Below are 9,662 nucleotides of genomic sequence, written 5' to 3'. Positions count from 1 at the left end.
CGGATCCAAATAAACAATTAACGTTAAACACACCCGCTCAGTTCAAACGCTCACATGAATGATTGACATTCAGTCTGACACATATTGTGTTGTGTGTCTGAAATTCTGTAAATAAATACATAATCATATTATATAATTCATATATGATTTATAATAATATGAATCTCTGTTCCAGAATGAATTAATATGTTTTTATTTAACCAGGTAGGCTAGTTGAGAACAAATTGTAATTTGCAACTGCGACCTGGCCAAGATAAAGCATAGCAATTCGACACATATAACACAGAGTTACACATGGAATAAACAAAACATACAGTCAATAATACAGTAGAACAAAAGAAAACAAAATGTCTATATACAGTGAGTTTTATTTATTTTATTTCACCTTTATTTAACCAGGTAGGCTAGTTGAGAACAAGTTCTAATTTGCAACTGCGACCTGGCCAAGATAAAGCATAGCAGTGTGAGCATACAACAAAGAGTTACACATGGAGTAAACAATTAACAAGTCAATAACACAGTAGAAAACAAAGGGGGGGTCTATATACAATGTGTGCAAAAGGCATGAGGAGGTAGGCAAATAATTACAATTTTGCAGATTAACACTGGAGTGATAAAAGATCAGATGGTCATGTACAGGTAGAGATATTGGTGTGCAGAAGAGCAGAAAAGTAAATAAATAAAAACAGTATGGGGATGAGGTAGGTGAAAAGGGTGGGCTATTTACCAATAGACTATGTACAGCTGCAGCGATCGGTTAGCTGCTCAGATAGCTGATGTTTGAAGTTGGTGAGGGAGATAAAAGTCTCCAACTTCAGCGATTTTTGCAATTCGTTCCAGTCACAGGCAGCAGAGTACTGGAACGAAAGGCGGCCAAATGAGGTGTTGGCTTTAGGGATGATCAGTGAGATACACCTGCTGGAGCGCGTGCTACGGATGGGTGTTGCCATCGTGACCAGTGAGCTGAGATAAGGCGGAGCTTTACCTAGCATAGACTTGTAGATGACCTGGAGCCAGTGGGTCTGGCGACGAATATGTAGCGAGGGCCAGCCGACTAGAGCATACAAGTCGCAGTGGTGGGTGGTATAAGGTGCTTTAGTGACAAAACGGATGGCACTGTGATAGACTGCATCCAGTTTGCTGAGTAGAGTGTTGGAAGCCATTTTGTAGATGACATCGCCGAAGTCGAGGATCGGTAGGATAGTCAGTTTTACTAGGGTAAGCTTGGCGGCTTGAGTGAAGGAGGCTTTGTTGCGGAATAGAAAGCCGACTCTTGATTTGATTTTCGATTGGAGATGTTTGATATGAGTCTGGAAGGAGAGTTTGCAGTCTAGCCAGACACCTAGGTACTTATAGACGTCCACATATTCTAGGTCGGAACCATCCAGGGTGGTGATGCTAGTCGGGCATGCAGGTGCAGGCAGCGACCGGTTGAAAAGCATGCATTTGGTTTTACTAGCGTTTAAGAGCAGTTGGAGGCCACGGAAGGAGTGTTGTATGGCATTGAAGCTTGTTTGGAGGTTAGATAGCACAGGAGAGCACAGCACAGAGTGCAAATGAGGTAAGTTAAGGAAATAAATAGGCCATGGTGGCGAAGTAATTACAATATAGCAATTAAACACTGGAATGGTAGATCGGCAGAAGATGAATGTGCAGGTAGAGATACTGTGGTGCAAAGGAGCAAAATAAATAAATAAATACCAGTATGGGGATGAGGTAGGTAGATAGATGGACTGTTTACAGATAGGCTATGTACTGGTGCAGTGATCTGTAAACTGCTCTGACAGCTGGTGCTTAAAGCTAGTGAGGGAGATGTGAGTCTCCAGCTTCAGAGATTTTTGCAATTCGTTCCAGTCATGGGCAGCAGAGAACTGGAAGGAAAGACGACCAAAGGAGGAATTGGCTTTGGGGGTGACCAGTGAGATATACCTGCTGGAGCGCGTGCTACGAGTGGGTGCTGCTATGGTGACCAGTGAGCTGAGATAAGGCGGGGCTTTACCTAGCAGAGACTTGCAGATAACCTGTAGCCAGTGGGTTTGGCGACGAGTATGAAGCGAGGGCCAACCAACGAGAGCGTACAGGTTGCAATGGTGGGTAGTGTATGGGGCATTGGTGACAAAACGGATGGCACTGTGATAGACTGCATCCAGTTTGTTGAGTAGAGTGTTGGAGGCTATTTTATAGATGACATCACCGAAGTCGAGGATCGGTAGGATGGTCAGTTTTACGAGGGTATGTTTGGCAGCGTGAGTGAAGGATGCTTTGTTGCGATATAGGACGCCGATTCTAGATTTAATTTTGGATTGGAGATGTTTAATGTGAGTCTGGAAGGAGAGTTTACAGTCTAACCAGACACCCAGGTATTTGTAGTTGTCCACGTATTCTAAAACAGAGCCGTCCAGAGTAGTGATGCTGGACGGGCGAGCAGGTGCAGTGATCGATTGAAAAGCATGCATTTAGTTTTACTTGCGTTTAAGAGCAGTTGGAGGCCACGGAAGGAGAGTTGTATGGCATTGAAGCTCGTCTGGAGGTTAGTTAACACAGTGTCCATATGCATAAACATGGAACTGAGTATAAAATATAAATTAGATCAGCCACTGGTTTTTACTGTGGCAGTGAAATATGATGCACCAACACTTTCACAAATTAACAAAATTCAACTTACAGTCGCTGTCTGTGGAGAAATTAGCAGCCATATGAGCAGACCCATAATAACTTAAATAACTTCACCTAAAATATTCACTCACATATTCATGATGAAGGAAAGACTATTCACCTGAATTACAAGAAAATAAACGTAATATTGTTTTCCAAACTCGGTCCAGGGGACCCCAGGGTATACATGTTATAGTTTTGGCCTAGCACTACACAGCTGATTCAAATAATCATAATGTAATGATGCGTTGATTATTTGAATCAGATGTGTAGTGCTAGGGCTTAATGTCACGCCCTGGTCTAAGTATTTTGTGTTTTTTCTTCATGTATTGGGTCAGGCCAGGGTGTGGCATGGAGTTTTTTGTATTGTGGTGTGTTTTGTTTTGGTGTGTAGATATTTGGGATTGTAGCTAGTGGGGTTTTCTAGCAAAGTCTATGGCTGTCTGGAGTGATTCTCAATCAGAGGCAGGTGCTTATCGTTGTCTCTGATTGGGAACCATATTTAGGCAGCCATATTCTTTGAGTTTGTAATGGGTGATTGTCCTATTTGTCTATATGTTAGTTGACACAAGTATAGGCGGTTTTCGTTTCGTTTATTTGTTTTTGTAGTGTTCGTGTTTAGTTTGTGTTTTACGTTTTGTCTAATAAATATGGATCGCAATCGACACGCTGCAGTTTGGTCCGACTCTCCTTCATCACCACTAGAAAGCCGTAACACTTAAAAACAAAACATGCATCCCTTGGAGTTTGGAAAACACTGACTTAACTATTCACAACATGTTATGCATGTTATGTTAAACTACTGTATATCTTATATGCATGTTATTCTGTTAAACTATATGTTATTTGCATGTATATTACTCAATACTCTGCACTGTATTACACTATTCAGTCAGTCAAGTACACTGCGTGACAGTCAGCCCTGATATGCTGTATTAGTGAACCAACAAGTGAATATTTAATGAAGAAAACAGGTTGAACCTGAATCTCAAACCGTTAACATTCCATGCAGGTGTGTCTGGCTTCCTCCCGTTATTAGGACACTGATACAACTGTGTCACTACAGGGTTAGGGATGATGCCTAGCTGGGCTGAACCTGGTGACAATGTAAACATTGACATACATTCATTCTAGACCTACATTGTCTCTACACTCTTAGAAAAAAGGGTTCCAAAAGGGTTCTTTGGCTGTCCACATGTAGAACCCTCTGTGGACAGGGTTCTCCATGGAACCAAAAAAGGTTCTTCAAAGGGTTCTCTTTTTATTTTTTTATTTTTTTATTTTACCTTTATTTAACCAGGTAGGCAAGTTGAGAACAAGTTCTCATTTACAATTGCGACCTGGCCAAGATAAAGCAAAGCAGTTCGACAGATAAAACGACACAGAGTTACACATGGAGTAAAAACAAACATACAGTCAATAATGCAGTATAAACAAGTCTATATACAATGTGAGCAAATGAGGTGAGAAGGGAGGTAAAGGCAAAAAAGGCCATGATGGCAAAGTAAATACAATATAGCAAGTAAAATACTGGAATGGTAGTTTTGCAATGGAAGAATGTGCAAAGTAGAAATAAAAAATAATGGGGTGCAAAGGAGCAAAATAAATAAATAAATAAAAATTAAATACAGTTGGGAAAGAGGTAGTTGTTTGGGCTAAATTATAGGTGGGCTATGTACAGGTGCAGTAATCTGTGAGCTGCTCTGACAGTTGGTGCTTAAAGCTAGTGAGGGAGATAAGTGTTTCCAGTTTCAGAGATTTTTGTAGTTCGTTCCAGTCATTGGCAGCAGAGAACTGGAAGGAGAGGCGGCCAAAGAAAGAATTGGTTTTGGGGGTGACTAGAGAGATATACCTGCTGGAGCGTGTGCTACAGGTGGGAGATGCTATGGTGACCAGCGAGCTGAGATAAGGGGGGACTTTACCTAGCAGGGTCTTGTAGATGACATGGAGCCAGTGGGTTTGGCGACGAGTATGAAGCGAGGGCCAGCCAACGAGAGCGTACAGGTCGCAATGGTGGGTAGTATATGGGGCTTTGGTGATAAAACGGATTGCACTGTGATAGACTGCATCCAATTTGTTGAGTAGGGTATTGGAGGCTATTTTGTAAATGACATCGCCAAAGTCGAGGATTGGTAGGATGGTCAGTTTTACAAGGGTATGTTTGGCAGCATGAGTGAAGGATGCTTTGTTGCGAAATAGGAAGCCAATTCTAGATTTAACTTTGGATTGGAGATGTTTGATATGGGTCTGGAAGGAGAGTTTACAGTCTAACCAGACACCTAAGTATTTGTAGTTGTCCACGTATTCTAAGTCAGAGCCGTCCAGAGTAGTGATGTTGGACAGGCGGGTAGGTGCAGGTAGCGATCGGTTGAAGAGCATGCATTTAGTTTTACTTGTATTTAAGAGCAATTGGAGGCCACGGAAGGAGAGTTGTATGGCATTGAAGCTTGCCTGGAGGGTTGTTAACACAGTGTCCAAAGAAGGGCCGGAAGTATACAGAATGGTGTCGTCTGCGTAGAGGTGGATCAGGGACTCACCAGCAGCAAGAGCGACCTCATTGATGTATACAGAGAAGAGAGTCGGTCCAAGAATTGAACCCTGTGGCACCCCCATAGAGACTGCCAGAGGTCCAGACAGCAGACCCTCCGATTTGACACACTGAACTCTATCAGAGAAGTAGTTGGTGAACCAGGCGAGGCAATCATTTGAGAAACCAAGGCTGTCGAGTCTGCCGATGAGGATATGGTGATTGACAGAGTCGAAAGCCTTGGCCAGATCAATGAATACGGCTGCACAGTAATGTTTCTTATCGATGGCGGTTAAGATATCGTTTAGGACCTTGAGCGTGGCTGAGGTGCACCCATGACCAGCTCTGAAACCGGATTGCATAGCAGAGAAGGTATGGTGAGATTCGAAATGGTCGGTAATCTGTTTGTTGACTTGGCTTTCGAAGACCTTAGAAAGGCACGGTAGGATAGATATAGGTCTGTAGCAGTTTGGGTCAAGAGTGTCCCCCCCTTTGAAGAGGGGGATGACCGCAGCTGCTTTCCAATCTTTGGGAATCTCAGACGACACGAAAGAGAGGTTGAACAGGCTAGTAATAGGGGTGGCAACAATTTCGGCAGATAATTTTAGAAAGAAAGGGTCCAGATTGTCTAGCCCGGCTGATTTGTAGGGGTCCAGATTTTGCAGCTCTTTCAGAACATCAGCTGAATGGATTTGGGAGAAGGAGAAATGGGGAAGGCTTGGGCGAGTTGCTGTTGGGGGTGCAGTGCTGTTGTCCGGGGTAGGAGTAGCCAGGTGGAAAGCATGGCCAGCCGTAGAAATTCTCAATTATGGTGGATTTATCAGTGGTGACAGTGTTTCCTATCTTCAGTGCAGTGGGCAGCTGGGAGGAGGTGTTCTTATTCTCCATGGACTTTACAGTGTCCCAGAACTTTTTTGAGTTAGTGTTGCAGGAAGCAAATTTCTGCTTGAAAAAGCTAGCCTTGGCTTTTCTAACTGCCTGTGTATAATGATTTCTAGCTTCCCTGAACAGCTGCATATCACGGGGGCTGTTCGATGCTAATGCAGAACGCCATAGGATGTTTTTGTGTTGGTTAAGGGCAGTCAGGTCTGGGGAGAACCAAGGGCTATATCTGTTCCTGGTTCTAAATTTCTTAAATGGGGCATGTTTATTTAAGATGGTTAGGAGGGCATTTAAAAAAAATATCCAGGCATCCTCTACTGACGGGATGAGATCAGTATCCTTCCAGGATACCCCGGCCAGGTCGATTAGAATGGGGACAGCTGAACAACCCTTTTGAGTTCTAGATAGCACTATTTTTCTAAGATTGTATACAGTATCTGAAAGGTACTCTATAATGTTCAACATATGTCCTAATGTTGGTGAGGCCTAATTCGGCCAAATCCCTCCTATGGACAGTATACATTGTATACATGAGTCTGAATGTGCATGTTAGAGACATGTTGTAACACCTAGTGAAGATTAATTTAAATCGAATTAATAAAATTCATGTCATCTCCTTGTCAGGGATAATCCCTGATCAGGAGAATGGAAGTGGGGTTTTTTAAAGCTCAACAACCATCCAACATGGAGTAAGTTCTTATCTTGTCTCTGAAAACGTTTTGAACCACTCATCTGGCTTTAAAATCAACAGGCGCCGAAAATGTTCTTACTCTTGTCACTGAAAACGTTTTGACCTTCTCGCCTGGTTGAAGTCAACCAAAATCAAGAGGTGCAGCAACCTCTTCTCTCACAACATGCCTCCAAAAACGTTATCTTGATTGCCTGCCATATTGCCTACCTTCTGTAGCATGCTGCTAAAAATCAGCCTCCTATTCAGAAAGGCATCATCATCATCACAAGGATAAATTCACCCACTGGGCACACACTGGTTGAATCAATGTTGCTTGCTTTCCAAACTGTACGTTTTTCCCACGATGTGTGTTTCGACATTTGCAAAAGGCAAACCGACAGCTACATAGAATATAATCCATAGATGGCAGTTCCCATTGAAATCAGGACTGGCAGCCAATGATAGTGTACCCATGAGTTTAACACTCAAATTGCCAGGGTAAGAGGTTCCAAATCCCTTTTATGCATTATATGTCTATGGCCACAATGCAACAAGCTGTATATTTGGCGTGCATGCTGGTCAAATTGCGGCCTCCCCGACTGTAGGCAACCGGTAACTGCCAAAATAAAGGAAACACTTAAGTGAGGGATACAAAGTGAATGTTATGGTGTGTGGGGTGCAATTTCCTGGCATGGTTTATGTCCACTTGTATAATCTATGCCAAGGCGCATTGAAGTTGTTCTGGCAGCTTGTGGTGACCCAATACACTTTATGCTAGTGTTTCCTTTATTTTGCAGTACACTGTATGCACTTCTGATACAATTTAACTGATATATCCACCGATATTTTTTGGAAACTATTGATCCTCTGTGGCTATATTATGCTCGTCACGGTTGTCATAAACAGGAGACCAAGGCGCAGCGTGGTAAGCGTACATTCTACTTTTATTAACCGAATGCAACACTGAACAAAACGAACAAAACTAACTAACCTTGAAGCTAATATGGCTAGTGCAGACAGGCAACTAAACATAGAATAAGAACCCACAAACTACCCAAGGAATATGGCTACCTAAATATGGTCCCCAATCAGAGACAACGATAAACAGCTGCCTTTGATTGAGAACCAATCTAGGCAACCATAGACATATAAACACCGAGACTACAAAAACTACTAGACATACAAAAACCTCTAGACAATAAAAAAAACTAAACAATCCACCCTCTCGTCACACCCTGACCTAACCAAAATAATAAAGAAAACAAAGATAACTAAGGTCAGGGCGTGACAGCTCTCTGGAGTATTTTGAACATTGAGAGCAGGCTCCTGTGGTTGGATAAAAAAAAACGTAATTGTGTTTTTTTGGCTCTTGGGCCCAGCCCCTGACTCACGCAATTGACCAGTCACATTTATTTATTATGCAGTTTTTTTATTAATCGGTTACCCAATCAAGGCAGGGACCCCCAGTTACCCACGTGGACCCCATACCTCCTCTCCTCCCCCCTCTGATGATTAGTAGAGCAGCAGCAGCAGGTTGTCTACACTCATTGAGAGTGGGCTCCTGAATCCTCCTGTGGTTGCAGTCAAAAAATTATAATATATACTGTATATATGCTTCTTGGGCCCCCCACTGGCCTGGGCCCAGGGGCTTCAGCCCCGGTAACCCCTGCATTAAACCGGCCCTGTCCATGTCATTTCAACAAAATGACATTGAACCAAAGTGGAATAGACCTTGAATTGACATCTGTGCCCAGTGGGTAGTCTCTGGAGAGACATGTGTAATTCCCTCTTGTCATCATAATGCAACAGCCTTCACTCAGCTTAGTTTTCTGATCGAATCTGCCCCATGGGGGGGGTTCAAAGTAAATCCAAGCTTCACGCAGACTACATTTCTTAAAGAGAACAGTCAAGAGGATGTGTTTTCGAACTGTATGGATTTAGAAGCCTTTATTTGTTCAGGATATTTAAAAATATATATATTTCCCTCAGGTATTGATTTGGAAGGATATAATGAATGTTCATCCAATCAAAAAATGACAGCACTTTGGCACAAAGCTGTGTGAGTAGCTGATTTCATTAATGCGTTGTGGAACACAAAAGACAAAACAAGAAAAGAAAATGTTGTAAATGAAATGTGTATTTAATTTACATCATCAAGGTTGCAGTTCAACAGCACACTATGAAATACAAGTTACTATATCAACACTCTCTCTTACTTTCATTTTGTAGGTTACCTCAGGTACGTCAGTGCAAAAGTGTCTTGACTTGAACCCAGTCAACGTAGCCTGCATGTAAATTAAAGCATTGCACTGTAGTAAGCACTTGTATTTCAGGTCACTGCTACTGAGACCAACCTTGACTTTGTCTACATCCCAAATGTAACCCTATTCCCTTTACAGTGCACTTCTTTTGATCAGAGCACCCTATTCCCCATATGGCTCTGGTCAAATGTAGCGCACATTAAAAGGAACAGGGTGCCATTTGGGACGCATCATCTGTCTGATGCTGGAACTCAAGTGACTGCCTTGTGTCCCAGTGTCCCCAGGGAGAGGGACTGCTTGTGAGGTCAAAAGAATTGTGGCGCTGCCTGACTCCTTGGCAACAGCACTAGAACTGTGTCCTAAAATGGCACATTATTCCCCACACAGTGCACTCCTTTTGACGAGAGCCTTATGGGCCCTGGTAAAAAGTAGTGCCCTATATAGGGAATATTGTGCCATTTAGGATGCAGCCTAGGACTGGGAGGCATCCCACATTCCACTGAGCAACTGAAGTCATCCTGTATCAGAGCCTCCTAGGAGATGAGAGGAGACACACATCTTTATGATGCAATAACGATCTTTGTTCAAATACATTGCATTTGATCTTTGCTTACATTTCAATCATACATAGGCTATTCAATATACGTAGGCTAAATGAAATAGAAAC

This window comes from Oncorhynchus kisutch, linkage group LG7 (genome assembly GCF_002021735.2).
Source record: "Oncorhynchus kisutch isolate 150728-3 linkage group LG7, Okis_V2, whole genome shotgun sequence".
In the NCBI taxonomy this organism is placed as follows: domain Eukaryota; kingdom Metazoa; phylum Chordata; class Actinopteri; order Salmoniformes; family Salmonidae; genus Oncorhynchus; species Oncorhynchus kisutch.
Note: the sequence above shows the minus strand (reverse complement) of the source record.